This window comes from Canis aureus, chromosome 11, assembly GCF_053574225.1.
Source record: "Canis aureus isolate CA01 chromosome 11, VMU_Caureus_v.1.0, whole genome shotgun sequence".
NCBI lineage: Eukaryota > Metazoa > Chordata > Mammalia > Carnivora > Canidae > Canis > Canis aureus.
Genome location: NC_135621.1, coordinates 4849999 through 4869357, shown reverse-complemented (window position 1 = coordinate 4869357; position 19359 = coordinate 4849999).

Genomic DNA, 19359 nt, shown 5'->3' with positions numbered 1-19359 from the left:
GTGGTGAGCTGTGAGAGCAGGATATGTAGTGCCCTTCACTGTGCTGCTTTGCTCCTCTTACTCTTGCTCTTCTCATCCGTCTTCTTCAGTCCATCCACGTTAGCTCTCAGTAGGTTTGAGTAAGTCATTGAAACTTGTTTGCCTCTTTGGAGCTCACCACAGTGCTGATCTTTTTCCCCTCAGTAGCTCTTAACAGACACTTGTTGTCTAAGGGCTCAAAGCCCTCTACCGAACCTTTCCTTGGAATGGGTTTAGTTCAACCACCATACTCGTGTAGGGTGATGAACATGCTGCCCGACAACCAGCACTTCTGGAAGAGTCTGGTCAGCTCACTCTCCAGTAGCACCATCCCGGCGTTGCTAGCTCCCCTGCATCAGGGTAAGGCTGTAGCCGAGCTCCTGGTCTCTTGAGAACGTCACATGATGGGAAACTGATCCCCACAGATGATTTTTTTTTTTAAAAAAAACAGCACCAAAGAATCTTTCACATTGGAAGTAATCCAACAGTTATCATACTGTGAGAGATGTCTGGTGTCATCCATCCTTCAAATTAATGTGAAAGCCACCTTTTATTCAATATGGTTTCTTGACACACACTCACATCCTGCACACACACACAGTGGCACTGACATCTTTGCTCAACTAGCCTGTAGTCAGCTGATGACTGGGCTGAGATTTTTTTTTTTAAATGCCTGGAACCAGTAAGTCTCCTTGCCTTTGCTGAATCGCTCAGTGTATGTTTCTGGGCTTGCTTTAAATGCTCAGGCAGGCAGTTGACAACTCTGTCCTAGTCTTCACTTCCTGATTGCACGGAGCCACAAAGTCAGCCAGAGGTGAGGTGTTTGGGTTTTCTCAGCTCAGCTCATACATGTTGTTTTCTAGATTCTCAGGAATGTGTCAAAGCTTCTTAAATCTTCCTCTGAACGTTTCATTCCCCAGGCATTCTATTTACATATTTTGTTCCACCTGTTATTTGACTAACCTACAATCCCTGACTGCTTCGCAGTCATGAGGCTGAACAACTGCTGCTGATTGTTTCTGACAAACGCCCCAGAGAAAAAGTCTGTTGACACTGAGACAGTTCTGAGTCAGCTCAAATAAAGACAAGTTTGGTGAAAAGGATTTTTAGGGAAGTGCCAGAGAGCCCAAAGAATGGTAATCTGGGAAGGAGGCCTTGGAAGAGCTCTAACCCTCTTTTTCTCTCCAGGGTCTCCTAGGCTGCTGCCTCTCACCATGATTGCAGGGTTGTTGGTTAAGACTCTCTTTTTTAAAAAGATTTTATTTATTTATTTATTTATTTATTTATTTATTTATTTATTTATTATTTATTTATTTATGAGAAAGAGAGAGCAGGGGGATATGTTTGAATGGGGAAGAGGAGTAGAGAGAGACGAATAAGCAGACTCCATGCTGAGCGTGGAGCCCAATGGAGATCTCAATCCCAGGACCCTGAGATCATGACCTAAGCCAAAATCAAGAGTTGGACACTTAACCAACTGAGCCACCCAGGCAACTCTGTTGTTTAAGACCCTTAAAGAACTGGGCAAGGTGAGTGGGACTAGGTCAAGGTAAGTGTCACAAGGTTTACCTTCCTGAGATGTGGCCATTGTTCCTAAATAAATGTTCCCCAGATTGTTGCAAGTCTTTGATTCATTCCCACACTTCTTTAAAGGTTAATTTGGACCCTTTTCGGGTGGAGACAGTTCTTACTGCTTTTATGAAAAGAGGATTTTTAGAACTTCTTACTCTGTCATTTCCATTGCCATTCAGCATCAGTTCTTGAAGGGACATTTTTCTTTTACATTTCCATCTCAAACAAGTTACAGTCGGGGGATATATAACATACCAAATATTTTTTTTATAGCAAAGTTGTATTTGTAGTTGGTTCCTTATTCCTAAGGCAAATATTTTAAAATTTAAGACTTTTTTAAAATAAAACTTTTGATGTGTTAATAGAATTCAAATGAGTTTGATAACTTTGGATATGATATCTTGACGCATACAAATCTCCAAATGATGACTTGGCTTGAAAACCATTTAAGTTGAAAAGAAAATGATAATCAGAGGGAGCCACTGTTATTATTCTTATGATTATTTGTATTGATTATAACAATGATATATTGAGCTTTCGTTATGTGGAAGGCCCAATGCTATATTTTAGGGGAAGAAATAAAAAGCAAATAAAATTATATTTACAATTTAATAAAACAAATTCCATTACATTATCCATCATTATAGACACCAATTACCGGTGTTTAAACATGAGATTTATTACTACAGATAAGTCAATAAATCTGGTGCCTTTTTTTTTTTTTTTTTTGCTTAAAGTAGTAAAAACAAACAAACAAAGACATGACAGGTCTAATGATTAAGAAAGATTTTCTGCTTATAACTTTCCTTTTCTAATATAGAGTACATAATTTTAATAATAGTAAAGAAATGTAATCTTTCCATTGATGTTTATTTACTGCTTTTATTTATTTCCATACCTTCTAGCATTTCTTCATGAATACAAATAGCCCAATTTTTTTGACTAATATGTGCATAATTTTATATTGTGGGCTTAGAAAAGAGTATTCAAGCCAAATATAAGCAAGAAGGCATTTGCTGATTCCCTTAACATGCAAACTATCAGATGGCAATTAGTTTGGTGATTCTTTCCATTACAGTTGTATGTGTGTGGGCAGGAATGCAGCCCAAGTTTTCATTCCTTTTTCTGTTTCTTGTCATATTGGTTTTACACTATAGCTATTGGATCCAGCTGAAACCCTTCTCCCAGTGGGTGGGCCTGGAGATATCTTCTCCCCATCTCCTTTTTAATCCCATTCCTCCATTGGTGGTAGGCATCTTTACTTTCACGGAATAAAAATCAATTTGCTTTCTGGCTTTAATTGTAAGATGAGTATTTAATCCACAAAAATTTAAAAAATAAATACTTTTATATCTAGAGAAATTTTGATGTGAGATAGCAGATAGACTTACTGTAATCCTTTCAAAAACCTTTTATGCAGTGTTATATTTGAACACACCTTATGTTTTCTCTTCCCAACCATAAATGGGCAATCCTCAAAGAAGTAAAGTAGATCTTAAATTTGAGTGCGGGTCCAGACTATTTAGAGTCTTTGGGTCCTTATGACTGAATTGAACAAAACACTAAAAATGGTTTTTTTCCTTGATGATTCTGAAAATTACCTTTTGTAGGTTAGAAGGTTTTGAGGGAAACGGACAGTCAAATAGAACTATAGCCACCAAAATAGAGCTGTGTAAAGTAGAAAAAAATTACAACTAAATCTCCAGTCTTAATTAAGCCAGTACAAATCCTCATGTCTACCTACTAGATCTAAAAAATAGGGGCATAATGGACTAGCGAACTTAGTATTCGCTTCCTTTCACTTCCCTTGTTCTTATAGTATAAATGCTGAAAAGAGAAGGCATATTTAAGAAAAAAGACCTAAACTGAATGTCAGAAAACTGAAGTTCCAGATTTGTATTTCGAATCTAATAGTTTCCGTGATGCCAATCTTAATTGTTCCTTTACACAGGGATAACAATACCTATCCCTCAAATTTCAGAGAGATGTGGGAAACAATGAAGGTCAAAGTGCTTCCACATGCCAAGTATTATTGCAGATATTTGGTTGTAATGGAGAGAAATGGCCAAAAGTTAGAACCTTGTTAGAGGCTGAAAATAAGAAACAAGGAAGCAAACTCATCTAATACATCTCTTTAAATATACTGGGAGTGAATCTCCCAGTGAATTTGGGAGTGAATATGGGTACCAATTTCTTCATATTCCAACCTGAGATTTTCATGGGTTCATTTGACACTAGTCATTTCCACGAGTATCCCAATTGCTTAAACAAGGAAGATATAAGACCCACATTTATGTGGTACTATCGGTGGCGGGTAGTCCTAAGCATTTACCAAACTCATTTCCTGTGCTCGTGGGCACACAGCTAGACCACATTATTCAGCTGCCTTGCAATTAGGAGATGCTTAATTCTAGACAATAGAATGTGAGACTTGATCTCAGGAACCCAGGATCACAACACGAGCCAAAGGCGTCAGACACTCAACCACTGACCCACCCAGGTGCCCCAAGCATCTGACTCTTGAGTTTGGCTCAGGTCCTGATCTCAGGGTTGTGAGACTGAGCCCTGAGCCAGGCTTCATGCTGGGCATGAAGCCTGCTTAAAATTCTTATTCTCTCCCTCCACCCCCCACTATAAAAATGTTAAAAATTAACTTGCTGTTTTGAGTACTGTGTTTGTAAATATAATAGCACCTGCTCTCTGGGAGTTCAATGCAAACACAGTTTCCATATTGGCACGTGAATGAGATGTAAAGAGTAGCTGAATCTGGGCTTCCTTTGTGTAGTAGACTTCTAAGCCTCATGGGGGAACGATAACTAGACAGTCCTGGCAGCCAGCATTATCTCTAAGCCACTCAAGGATGGGGAACAATTGAAGAACAAGATAAAGAACTGCCCACATATTTAGCCAACAAAAGCAAGTTGAACAGAATTTCTACCAACTTGAAGAAATGTTGACTAGGGTAACAAAATGAAACAAGAAGAAAGCAAAAAGATAAGGTTGGGCTTAAATGTTGAAAATATTAGTGGAAGCTTTCTTGAAGTTAGAGATAGGCATGGGGGCTGCCATCCATAATGAAGCGTACCTCATCCAAGCCCCTTAATGAGCCTCAACTGGGATGAGGAGTATCAAGCAGTTTGAAAGAGTCAATATTAAGCCTTCTAATCAGAAGTCAAAGCTCATTGCTGAGAAAAAAGAAGTCCTAGGGTCATCAGTCAAATGCTTTTTTTATCATAAAGGGAAAGACCATAAACAATGAGAGATTAAGTGAACACTATGCCACCATTCAATATTCCAGTAGATACAAAGAAAAATACAAAGATTCTCTGAGTCTTGGGTGTGAACACAGAGAAAAGTTCAAATATCACAGCATATGTGGCAATCTGGAAGCATGCAGCAGGAGCGCGACAATTTAGATCTTCAAAATGAAAGAGGCCATCAGAAGGATGGATCCTTTAGTCTGATGAGCCCAGAGTAAATTACATAGTTATGGCACACATAATGAAGTCCAAAGGTACAGAGTAGCAAGGTAGATTTGCAATGACACGGATGAAGCTAGAGACTATAATGCTAAGCGAAGGCAATCAGAGAAACACAAATACCATATGATTTCACTCATGCGTGGAATTTAAGAAACAAAACAAATGAGCAAAGGAAAAGAGAGAGAGAGAGAGACAGACCAAGAAACAGGTTCTTAACTATAGAGAACAAACTGATGGTTACCAGAGGGGGGGCGGGAGGGATGGGCCAACGAGGTGCTGGAGATTGGGGAGCACACTGGTGATGAGCACTGGGTGATGCAGGGAATCGCTGTATTGTACACCTGAAACTAATATGACACTGCAGGCTAAGTCTATTGGAATTAAAGTTGTTTAAAAAAGAGTAAATAGCAATTAAAAAGAAGTAAACATTTTAAAATGTGTCGCTAAAGAATAGTAATGTGGGGTTTCTTAGTCTGAGGGAAAACAGAGAGAGCTCTCCCTACAACGGGACAGCTTCATAGACATTGCGCCCACTTAGCTTCACGCTACTGTCCATGAAATCAGCGATGGCTCTGAAGAGCCCAAGACTGATACACTTAATTAAGTTGTTAGAAAGGGTCAATTTGAGTAAGAAAGTAAAGGCTCTGTAACTTAGTGATTTCATCCTATCGCTAAAGAGAGGCAATTTCAGTCTGAAAATGTTGGATCCTTTTGTCTGCGATATTCCCATTATTCAGAAGCCTTGGCTTTCTGGAAATGGTACGAGATGCCTCTGTTAAAGCATTTTCAAAACTGTGACTTTCTCTGAGGTCACTGCCAGTGAATATTCATATATAGAGATATAGATACGGATACTGTGCTCATGAGGAACTACCCAGTTTGCTGACCTAAATAATTAAGATTCACTAGTTAAGAGAAGTAGCAAATGACAAACATCTTACAAGTAATTGCTTTCAATAAGTGTGTACGTGTTGTGGTAACTAAATGCCAAGCCTTTATCTTGCAGAATAAGGTAAAAAAATAAGGGGCAATTGGCTTGGTAATTCAGAAGAAAAAAATATATGTATATATAAAATATATTTGTTATATATATTATTTTATTTTATAACATAAAATATTATATATATTTTATCACTTGTTTTGTCAGTGACAGAGGGGCTCCTATGTGAATATTTTCCTAGAAAATATTCCAATGATCATTTATTAATACTTGAAAACAGTTCTTGAAAAAAGTTACCTTATATGATTAACATCTCTCTTTTAAAAAGAGAGAGTCTATGTCAGGTTTTAAAACACCTGATAGGAGAAAATGGTGTTTTCACTTCCGGAGTCTCCACGTTGTTTCCAGATTTTACTCAAATGGTTTTCAGGAAATAATGGTGCATAAAAGAGGATTAGAGTGGGAAGCAAAATCTGATGAAGTTTGCTGAAGGGGTGTGATACTAATAAAGAGCAGGTGTTTGTAATTTACTTTCAGCAAATTCACAGTAAATTCCTAGACAAAAGCCTACTGTCCCCCTTCTCAGGGACCATTGTCCTTTGTGTTTTATGTGTAATTACCTGTAGGCTGGCCTTCTGCAGCAGAAGGAAGGGGGGCCTCTTGGTTTCCTCTAGCCCATTCAGTTTCCTGGCCGATGGTTAATGCCCACATTCAAGTGCACTGAGGAATAGCACGGGCAGGACAGCTTCCTGTGGGAGAGAATGCTTGTCTTGAGAGCAACTGGTAGTTGCAGCTTCCGCTGTGCTTTTACGTCCCTAGTCATGTCCGAAGATAGCTTACATTCTTACTCTTGGTGTGTTTCGTTAAAAATTATTTAATTAAAAACAACATAAGAGGGGTATCTGGGTGGCTCAATGGTTGAGCATCTGTCTTGGGCTCAGGTCATGATCCTGGGGTCCTGGGATCCAGTCCTTGCATTGGCTTCCCCACAGGGAGCCTGCTTCTCCCTCTGCCTGTGTCTCTGCCTCTGTGTGTCTCTCATAATGAATAAATAAAATCTTTTAAAAAATAACAAAAGGAGTTCAAATTTTATGTTATTTTTCTATATAGTGAAACAGGAATACATTGTTCTCTTCGTATAACTAAGCTGCCTGGGTTCAAGTGTTGACTCCGCAACTCAGCTTTGTAGGCTAATTATTTAATCTCTTTATGCCTTAATTTTATTTTTTTTAATATTTATTCATGATAGACTTAGAGAGAGTAAGAGAGAGAGAGAGGCAGAGACTCAGGCAGAGGGAGAAGCAGGCTCCATGCCGGGAGCCCGATGTGGGACTCGATCCCGGGTCTCCAGGATCACACGCTGGGCCAAAGGCAGGTGCCAAACCACTGAGCCACCCAGGGATCCCCTCTATGCCTTCATTTTACACTTTGTGAAATGAAGATAAAAGTCCTACCGAACATTTAAGGTAAAGATGATACGAGACCGTGCTTGGAAAGCAGTTGGTACATTGGATGATACACAACAAGCAACAGATGTTGCTCGGACAGATTCTTGAGTGAGTGGTTTTGGTAGTAACCTATGCATCGAGGCCGCTCTGCCCCAGGTGCAACGGAAGGAAATTACCCTACATCATCTTTCAAAAGAACCTGCCTGCATCATCCATGGGCTCCATGCTCTTTTAAGTACATGCTTGTCTTTGTCAACCAGTTATTTCCTTGCTGTAGGATGTTTCCTACCAACTGTGTGAAATATCTGAAGCCGCCCAAAGATTACTCTTGCAAGTCCTCATCACATATATTTCTAAAAACATTGGCTTTTCTTCAATATGCTAAATAAAATAGTGAACCCAATTTCTTGTTGCATAAAAAAAGACCTTCTCACTCTGCCAGCATTTCTTTCCTTCCCAGAGAGCCTTACTACTCACTCTCACCTGCTTCAGGTTTTGCTTAAATTAATCTTCTCAGGGAGGCCTTTCCAGACCCATCACATTAAAATCTTAATATCTGCCAACTCCCCAATCTCTGCCTTTCCTTTTCTGAATAATTATTCTCTATAGCATTTGTCATATTCTGACGGCCTCTGTTTTATTTTTATTCATTAATTTTTACTATCTTCTACAAGAGTGTAATGTAGGCAAAATTTTGTCTTCTTCACCTGCTACTCTAAGAGAGTAGAACAGCACTGGGCACATGGTAAGCACTCCATATTTGATGGATGTATAAATGAATGAGTGAATGAAGGAATGAATGACCAAATGGGGTTTTTGTCTCTTTCCTTCTCTCTCTCTAACCCAAAAGTTACCTTATTTGTTACATCTTCTTGCTTCTTGTGCCTCTGTGTGGCTGCAATATATGGGGCACAGTTTGATAACCCAATTTTTTTAGAAGGATAAGTCATTTCCAAAATTGTTTTGAACAACGGAAGCCACCCTAATTCGACGCTCATGGATGCCTTTATGTCACCAGTGTAACATCATTAGCTTTTCCCTCTGGTTGTATCAGTTTAGAATTTCAACTGTTCCATGACCCCATCATGCCACCCACCTGAACTCTGAGTAAAGCCTCAGTGGAACAACAGCAACTCTGTTTAAATATAGGCATGATCTGAGTTTTATGGTGTGTCTAGGAAAAAACAGCATTCTGTGAATGTGCCGGAAGGACATACCAAGGAAGTGAAAGTTCTCGAGGCATATATCAACTTTCATTAAACTGTCAGACTACTGTATTTCATTAAAAGAAATCCTTCCTTTTAAATGAATTTCCCAACCTTCTTCTGCAGTAGGCAAATGACATTGCCCAACTAAATAAATCAGCTTTGGACTCTTCAAAATCTCTCTAGCTCTTCAGAACCCTTGTGTTACCTGGGATGTATATTCCAAATGGATTAAACAGATCTCAACATTAACCTACCAGTTAAGGATCAAATTATTGTCCAAGGGAGCAGATGTAATGATTTAAACAGTGTTGACTGAGTCTTTTACACAGGACACTCCAGACCATCACAAAAGACTCCACATTCTGTGTTATATCTGCCCCCTGCAGACCTTCTGTCCTTCCTCTCTTCCCTTCTCTCCCTCTCCCTCCCTTTATCCTCCCCCTCCCTTCCTTCCTCCTCCTCCTTGTCCCCCTCTTTCTCCTCCTCCTTCATCTTCATCTTCTTTGTCTTCTGAAAACTTCCAAGGAAATATGGATTTTCTTTACATTTTTTTCTGTATAATCTTAAAAATTTAGAGCAAAAAATGGCCTTCAGAGGCTATCTAGTCATTGATGTGAATACAGATCCATCAACATTCATTTATTTATTCAATATGTATTTATTGATTGCTCAATGCACTCTAGACATGGGTGCTGAGTCCTGGGGTTAGTTTCTAAAGTCAGTACTCAATGATTGCAAGATTTCTGGTAGAGGCCACAGTACAACTCTACATTCACTTAAAAATTGACTTCTGTCTGCAAATGAAAGATAAAGCTCATTTTAAAGGTAAATAATGATATCTTGCTGAAATAAAACATGATAACTTGTTTGTAGATAAAATGTCTCATCCTAGTAGAGCACATAGAAAATTCCAGAGAATTATTAAAGGTTTGAAAGATGTAAAAATGGGGGGAAATTAACAACCTTATAAAGATGACTTTCAAATTTGATGTGAACCCTGACTGGCTTCCAGACATGACCTAATCAAATGCTTCTACTATAAGTAGTGAACTGTGTAAGGTTTCCCAAAACAATTCTACGTGGTTACTCTGTGGTTTTGAGAAAACTGCCAATAAATTGGAGTTCTGAGGGCAAATATTACATATAAACACAGAGAATATGCATTTATTTTTTAGTAAATGAATCATTTAAAACATTGGACAAGCAAGAATTGGTATGTATGAAATCTCCATTGTGTTTGGGAGTCAAGTCAAACTAATGACAAGAAACATTTTTCTTGCAATAATAATTAATGCCCACTCATAGCCATAAGGGATGCAATCATATGATATTTTGGTGATCTTCAAAACACATCAAAATCCAAAATTGGTGGCTCAGTGGTTGAGCATCTACTCAGGTGTGATCCTGAGGTCTAGGGGTCGAGTCCCACATTGGGTTCCCTGTGAGGAGCTTCCTTCTCCCTCTGCCTGTGTCTCTGCCTCCCTCTATGTGTCTCTCATGAATAAATAAATAAATAAAATATTTTTTAAAAATTCCAAAATTAGTGGGATCTGACTTATTGGAGGCTGTTTAAACGACTCTCTTGAAAACTATCCCGAATATTTGCAGTTCTTTAAACACACCATTCTGTCTTGCATGTCAGCATTTTTCATATCCCTTTCCTTTTATTTATAATCTGCACTCTGTCTTCAGTTTACTCTCCTGAGTCCTACTTGTTTGTTAGGACTTAGTCTAGAGGCTACCCTTTCTTGTGATGTGATCCCTTCTTAAATGCTTCCCCAGCCATCAATTCTTCACCTTTATCACAGTGGTTGTCATAACCATCTAAAATTATTTGTATCCTTGTCTATCTCCTCTCTAGACAAAGAACTCCCTAAATAGAGCAACTGTGTTTGCTTATCACTAAAATCTCTGACATCTCACCAATTTACTGGCACATCATCGGAGCCTAATAATTCCTTAATGTTGATTATTACTGATTGAAGATAAAAGAAGCTGAGATGGACATGAATTCAATGTTTACATTCTTATTTCAAACTCAGCAGCCTAATCTTTGTTTTATTCTTTAATAGATCATAATAATAATGTCTCTGGTGTTCCATGGTTAATTATACTATTTACTTTTGGTTTAAGAGAGATTTCTATTCTATATTAAGAAGGGCCTTTCCCTTTCCTCATTCCCCACTTACACGGGTGTTTTTTAAAAAAAATAAGACAAGGGATCCCTGGGTGGCGCAGCGGTTTGGCGCCTGCCTTTGGCCCAGGACGCGATCCTGGAGACCCAGGATCGAATCCCACGTCGGGCTCCCGGTGCATGGAGCCTGCTTCTCCCTCTGCCTGTGTCTCTGCCTCTCTCTCTCTCTGTGATTATCATTAAAAAAAAAAAAAAAAAAAGACAAGAACATTGTGGCCTTAAGTTATTCATACTACTCTAACGTAAATATTTCAAAAGCCATTTTTTGGTAGGTCTTCATTTTCTTCACATGTATGATTGATTTATGTTCTAATAATTTTACTTATTATTACACCTACTTCCAGAATTCTTAGAGAGACTGTCTTGCTGTGCTGCGCTCCACTTTGTTGACCATATGAAAGGGCATATTTAAATGTGTTCTCTGTTAGGAAAGAAAATGGAAAACTAAGATTGTCTTTCAGATATTTGATGTCCTATGGCTCACTCTTGTCATGGTTGCCTTCGTATTTCAGAAATGCTGGTTTGCCATTTGAATGACGACATTTGTACTATTATACTCCTCATGGTTTCAGATTTTTCTTAACTAAAACTGCTTCACTTTCTTGTTGGGCACAATAGCTTATAAGTAATATCATGCGACAGACATTCCTGAGTTTTAATTCATCCCTAACCCTCCTTCTAATTATAGACTTATGATGGACTCCTCATTCATTTCTGTATTATATAAGTGATTTCTAAGAATGTATTAATAATCAGAAAAATAAAATACTAATTTATTTTTTTTTAAAGATTTGATTTTATTATTTATTCATGAGAGACACAGAGAGAGGCAGAGACACAGATAGAGGGAGAAGCAGGCTCCATGCAGGGAGCCTGATGTGGGACTCAATCCCGGGACTCCAGGATCACGCCCTGGGCGGAAGGCAGGTGCTAAACCGCTGAGCCACCCAAGGATTCCCTAAAATACTAATTTAAAGTAAAAAAAAAAAAAAAAAAAAAAAGATTAGGCTGCCTTGGTGACTAGACTAAAATAAATTCATCATTACCCTATTGATTATTCATCCAGGATAATTGTCAAGCATAGACAGGAGTAAAGGAAGCAAAGCCCTACCCAAAAGCACTTATAAGGCACAAGCTGTAGTCTTACATAATTATCTTCTTATGCCTTTTTGCATAACCTGATTTCAGCTGTCTACAGTCTGTAAACCACTTTTGAGTGGTTCTAACATTATTATTAGTTAGTGACAGTGATTCACTTCTCTCCATCTATATTGGTTATAGATGATAGCATCAGTTATGACTACCCTTTGGTATGAGGTCGGCTAGTGGCAATCACAAGCGGTGCTGTATGTGGACTGTGCCAAGGTAAGGTATGATTCAGTTCTGTTTTGTTCAACCAATCTGAGCATGTGTCAGAGGGAGACATGTGTAAGAATGCAGATTGTGGTAACTGCTCTTGCTTGATAATGTTGTCCATATTTTATCTGTTCTATGAAATAGAATTATGTCTGTTTTTTTTAAATACAGATATAATAATGGTCAATTCATGGAGGGTTGCTGAGGAAATGCTCCAGGATAGTATCTTCCCCCTTAAAAGTAGCTGAAAATACATTTATTTTGCGTAGTGAACACTCATTCACTTGCAGCAGTCAAGACATTCCATTATTAAGTCAGGTTGGGAGGGTGTTTACAAAGTCTGGGCCAAAGCCTCTATATGGGGAAACCCTCGAATGCACAAGCACCCCTATTTTGCCTCACAGAACGTACCTTTCAATTAGGTACATAGTTGTATTCAGTTACCTTGTGAACTAATCTCAATGTGTTCTCATAATAATGGGTGGAAACCAGCAAGCTAGAGAACAAAACAGATCTCTCTGCTGTGATGGGAATGGTGATTCACTCCCTTCATTTTACAAATAAAAAACTAAAGCCTTTAATGATTCAGTGGCGTTTACAGGGTTACATGGCCAGCTAATGGCAGAGCTGGGCTCACACACAGATCGCCTGAATCCTAGCAAAGGGCTTTTTCCTCAACTATAATGTGGTTAGAGTCACTAGAAAGGACACTAACCCCTAAAAGACCCTTGCCTATAGGATCCAAAGTCCTTTAGCTCAATCTTTTAAAAGTTCTAATATAAAGAGTATGGAAAAGTCAAGGATTTTTTTTTCCCTTTCTCTTATTACAGTATCTCTTTAATGATTGTAGCTGTCACTTTCGGGAACAAGGTAAGCTTGACTATGGTTCTGTTTCATGTATTTTAGCTTTTCTTTGTCAGCAATGTCACCTCCATAACAACCATCTCTTGGCTTTCTTCTTGAAAACATGTCTTCAGGCAGGGAAAATGATCTGTGGTCTCTGGAGTAAACTGCAGAATAGGTTTCCATTATAATAACCCTATGACAAGTACAGTGCGCTAATTTCACAAAACACTCGCTGACAAAAACGGCCTGGTCTTAGGTCCTTTTAGCTGCAGCCTCTTGGCACTGTAGCAGCCAGAGCATACGGCTGGGGATAGAGAGGACAGAGGACCGCTGGGCAAAGATGACTGAATGCACTCTTATGGATAAATGACATGTTTTCTCATTGCTCTGAAAAGAAGACAGAGATGTGTTTTCAATGCCAGTGATCACTGTCTTTGAAACATTGCAGAAAATTGTATTTGGATTGCTTTCACATTCTTATAATAATGCCTTACTTCAGTGACAAGATAACCAGTTAAAACTGAAGTCTTATGAGCATCAAATCATACCAATGTTCTAATTAATCATACAGAGATTCCCCATTGCCTCACCAAAATGCTACAGTAAGGAAAAAATATCGAAATTACACGTACAGCAGTCTGTCATATGAGAATCACCATGAGAGCTCCGTACAACTTGCACAAGTTTAAATATCGATGGCTACATGACCAAATGTTTCTGATGCAGCAAGTCAAGGTGGCACAGAAAGGCTAGAGAAGTCTTAATAAGCGATGCAGATAATTAAAGGGTTGAGACATGGAAACTATGGGAATATGTTAAGGGAAATTGTATTATTTAGGACAGAGAAGACAAAGTCTGGAAGGTAATTTAATAACGACGTCCATACAGTATTCAGGTAGGTCCTCCCTGCGAGGTACAATAACAGAGCACATGCAAAGGACAAAATTATTTCCAGGCTCTCGAACATCCTCAAACATTTTTCTCATTTAGCTCACCATGAAAAGGAAAGCAGGCAGTGGTGCATTCTGCTTTTGTGGTATGACACAAACTTCTTGCGGCTCTTCTAATTTTTCTACCGTTTCTAATCCACGTTTTAGGGCCTCTTCTGCTTTTTGGGGGGAGAGTTTACCAATGCATTTAATATGGGAAATGTTGGTTAAGCCAGTGAATAATGAAATGTCTATGGAAGCAGCTTGCCTTTCCAAGTGCCTTCTTGCCTTATTAGTGCTCTTGCTTTCAATTTACTCTGAAATGTTGGGAGATAAGAAGCTTGGTATCCTAGTGACAGGTGGGTTTTTCTTTTTCATGCATCAGTCCTGAGAGGTTTGCTCTGGAATGCAGCCCATGGCGTTGAGCAAAGCGGACTCTGGCTTGTGTAGAAGAGCAGCATGAAGGAGGGTAAGGAGAGCATCCTGAGTGTGTGTGTGCACGTGCACACGTGTCACAGGGAGAGGCCACTTGCACCAATATCCTTGTCTGTATTGAAAATGTTACGATTTCCCAGACTTTCAAATGTATTTTATGAAGCAAATAAAGTTTTGGAGTGACTGTACAAAGCTGTCAGTCAATCTGATGTTTATTTCTAATTGTTGCATAGATGCCTTCTAGAATCTCATGCAGGAGATTTGACATATTTCTGTATTGTTTGATTGCCAGGTTCACAAAAGGAAGAGTTTAAAAAATTTCAATCGTCTTTGGTTTATTCACGATTGTCACTATCTTGCCCGCAAAATAAACTACATTAAAAGTTTTTTAAAAAATCATTTTCTATACTTTAACTTTTTGAACTTTGGAAACTCATATGAAACTTCCATAAGGGAGAAATTTCACACATATTTATAACCACATGTCGTTGACAACTTCTTTGTTCTCCGAAAATTGTTTTGCAATGAATTTTTCCATTTGTTTTTCTCCACATAGTTTACCTTGCTCATGTTGCTATTTCAGAGATACGTGATCTCTGATTGTTTTTCATATTAAGAGGGCATATCAAAAGATTTCCAGTGTCTGACAACAATTTATTTTGCAATTGCTGGAGCAAGAGGAATCCATGTGGATTGTTTACATGACAACATAATCATACCAATCCAAAAACGTGGAGCAGTACCAAGGTATGAGCTGCACCTCTCCGTACGTACTTGATGCCAAGAAGGTTTGCATTGCATTTTTCCCATAACGTGTACTTTAGTTTTTGCAGGAATATAGTTTCATCTCTGGAAATGAGACATCTCTATGTCATTTAAATGGATGACCTGTGCAATTTGTTTGAAGTGATATTTTTCATAAGCTGAAAAAAGGACAAAGCAAGAACTGACAATTGAACGTTCCATCAACCTGGAACAAAAAATATTCTTGTTTCTTTCCAAAAGAATGAGGGATGGAAGATAGTTCTTTAAAATTGAAAATGTAAAAAATGGCATACCAAATAAGCAAAATTCTAAGTTTCCAACATCTCGTCTCTAATTCCAAAAAATGGAGGTAGGGAAAAATGCTGGTATTCACTGAGATTCATTATAGTTCTAGGAAGTTAAACTTTTGGAAATTTGAATAACAAGCCAAAGTTGATCACAGTGCCGTTGCGCCTCTGGGAGTCCTCCCTGTTTTACCAGGTCTAAATAAGGAGACCAGCCCTACTATCCAACAAAAAGGTGTAGAAGCAACAAAATAGAAAAGAAATCTTTTCTGATTGTGGACTTCACGAATGAATTCTTCCCTTTGATGCAATTTAATTCTTACTTCAAATGAAATAATATTCAGTTTTATGACAAAGCTGACATCCAAAATCTGCCATGAGATCCCAAACGGAGCTCGTGCAAGCTTGCTTTGCCTTTAATGGTTCCGATAGCTCCTTAGTTGCTGGCACCGAACAGGGAAACTTCCATAACTCTCCCCACAGAACACTGACAATCTTGTACGTGTATTGATTGGATCATCTGTGTCCGGGTTACTTGATCTTGTTTCTTAATCTATTCCTGCCTTCCTCCCAGGGAGTAGAAGTAAAATACTCTAATGTCTTAATTTTGAAGTTGGGGAACAAAAAAAATAGATGAATACCTGAGAAAATAGTTTGAAGTTAGCTTTTGTGCATTACTGTATTATGTGTGAATTTGTAACAATACTAAGTTTTCTTCAAGCTTTTATGTTATAGGCTTTGTCTGGCTGTGCCTACCTTTTAGTCTTGCCTCTCATAAATGCCCCGTGACCCTTATTCTATGCTTCATCACCCTCACCCCACTCACCGTACTACATTCGTCATGAACTCATACTGTGCTGCCCATACCATGAGGGTGTATGCCATCCTGTCTTTGATGTCTCTCCCAGCTTCATTTTGAGTGCATTTCACTATGATTCCCACTCCAAACCTTGATCATCTTTCAAAATTGAGCACAAGTAGCCCTCCTAATTAAAATATTCTTTCTGTACTTTCCCAATAAAAGTCAAACGCTCCCTCTTCTGTGCTCATTATCTCCATACATGTCTATTAGAGTACATATCACATTTTGCACATCTTAAATTCATATACCTATGTTATTTAATAGATTCTCATTCTTTGTGGACAAAGCCTAATTTATCAGTGCTTCCTACATGGCACATACTAAGCATGTAATAAATGCTTATTAAATTTATTTGTAGGCTCTTGTGATAGTTGACAAAGAGAAATAGATGAGAAAATATGAATTGAGCAAATTAAACTATGTGTCAAACAAATTCGACAGCAGACATGATAGATAATCTTTAGTCTATTAGATATTAAGTCATGTATATGTAAGAGTAATTCAAAATTTTAGATAAACGTTTTTAAAATTGATTTTTGGAGAATAATTCCATATCGTGCATATATGATGATATTGATTGACTAGATGCTAGCAGCTTAGAAACTTTAATACAGTATTCTCCTGCTTATGTAAATGTTATACCCAAATATTAGCAATTGTTACTTCTCAGTAAGGAGATTTCAAAAGATTTTTATTTCATTTTTACTTTAATATTATACAGTAAAAATGTAATGTTTGTATATAAAAATAATAACTCATTTAGAAACATTCAATCTCATGGTGTCTTAAACCAATGGTATAAAGGATATATTTTTAAGTTATGAAGTAAATAAATTTATTTATTTTTTAGGTAAAATTGGAATATAACATCATTTAAGTTTTGGATGTACAACACTGTAATTCAACATTTGTATATACTGCAAAACAATTGTCACCATGTCTAGTTGCCTTTCACCCCATTCAGGTGATCTTCAGCCATTTTGCCTATCCCTCAGCCCCCTTCCCCGCTGGTAACCACCAATCTGTTCTCTATAAGTTTCGTTTTAGTTTGTTTGTTTTGTTTTTTAAATTCACATGCGAGTGAAATCATACAGCATTTGTCTTTCTCCACCTGACTTATTTTGCTTAGTATAACACCATCAAGATCCATCTGTGTTGTTGCAAATGAAAAAATTTCCTTTTTTGTGGTTGGATAGTATTCTATTGTATACAAATCCCATATCTTCTTTATCCAGCATCCATTGATGTACACCTAGGTTGATTCCATGTCTTGACTATTATAAATAATGCTGCAATGAACAAAGGATGCATATATCTTTTTGCAATAATATTTTCCTTTCTGGGAAAGCAAACACCCAGAAGCAGAATTGCTGAATCATATGGTAATTCTGTTTTAGTTGTTTTGAGGAACCTCCATACTGTTTTCTATGTTGGCTGTATCAATTTATAGTCCCTGAAAATTAATGATGTAGAACATTTTTTCATGTGCCTGTTGGCCATCTGTATGTCTTCTTTGAAAAAAGAATGTCTATTCAGATCCTCTGCTCATTTTAAAACCAGATTGTGTTTTGTTGTTGTTGAGTTATTTGAGTTATCTACTTTGGGTATTAACTGCTATTGGATATATGATTTCCAGATACCTTCTCCCATTCAATAGATTACCTTTTCATTTTGTTGATGGTTTCCTTCACTGTTCAGGAGCTTTTTAGTTTAGCATGGTCCCATGTGTTTATTTTTTATTTTGTTTCCCTTGCCTTTGAAGTTGGATCCAAAAAGATCCTTGCGAACACCAACATCAAGGTGTTTACCACTTATGTTATTTTCTAGAAATCTTATGATTTCAGATCTTACATTCAAGTCTTTAATGCATTTGAGTTAATTTGGGGGTATGGTATTAGATAGTGGTCTAGTTTCATTCTTTTGCATGTGGCTGTCCAGATTTCCCAAAACTATTTACTGAAGGGACTGTCCCCCTTCTCGTTGCATGTTCTTGACTCCTTTGTCATAAATTAATTGACCATATACATATGGGTTTATTTCTGGACTTTCTGTTCTGTTGATCTATGTGTCTACTGTTTGGTCAGAGTCTGGTGAAAAGTGGGCAAACACAGTGAGAATCACAACAAAGAGATCAACAGCACAAGGAAGTACCAAACAGAAGTCACAGAGCTGAAGAATACAACTGAACCGAAAAATACACTAGAGCAGTTCAACAGCAGACTAGATGAAGTAGAAGAATTAATCAGTGACCTGGAAGACAAGGCAGTGGAACTCACACAAATAGAGCGCGCACACACACACACACACACACACACACACAAAAGAAAAAGAAAAAGAAAAAGAAAACAAGAATTCTAAGAAGTGCTGTTAGTGTGAGGGTCTTATGGGTCAACTTCAAGCAGAATAACACTTGCATTATAAGGTCCTAGAAGGAGAAGAGAGGAAAAGCTAGAAAACTTATGTGAAGAAATAAAGGCTGTGAAATTCAGACATCAGTGTCTGCTAGGTGTGTTCATTTTCATTGGGTTTTTATTGTTTCTAGGGCTTTTCAGCAGACAGAGCTAGAAAATATATACTTTGAAAAAGAAAGAAGTTAGAAGTATTAGAGATATAGATAGTTCACATAGATATATAATTTATAGCATACAATTTTTAAATAACAGTACAATTCTGTTTATAGACATCAACTATTTAAAAATATACACGAAATACTGCAAGAAAACATACAAAAATTTTGGCAGTGGTTCTGTGATTCAAAGTGCAATTTTGTATCATTTGCATGTATTACTTGCAAAATCAAGGGAAAGTGGGGCACCTGGGTGGCTCAGTGGTTGAGCCATGCCTTTGGCTCAGGTCATGATCCCGGGGTCCTGGGATCTATTCCCACATCAGGATCATCAGAGGAACCCTGCCTCTCCATTTGCCTATGTCTCTGCCTCTTTCTGTGTGTCTCTCATGAATAAATAAATAAAATCTTTTTAAAAAAATCATCAGCAAGTTATCTTTAAAGATAACTTTAC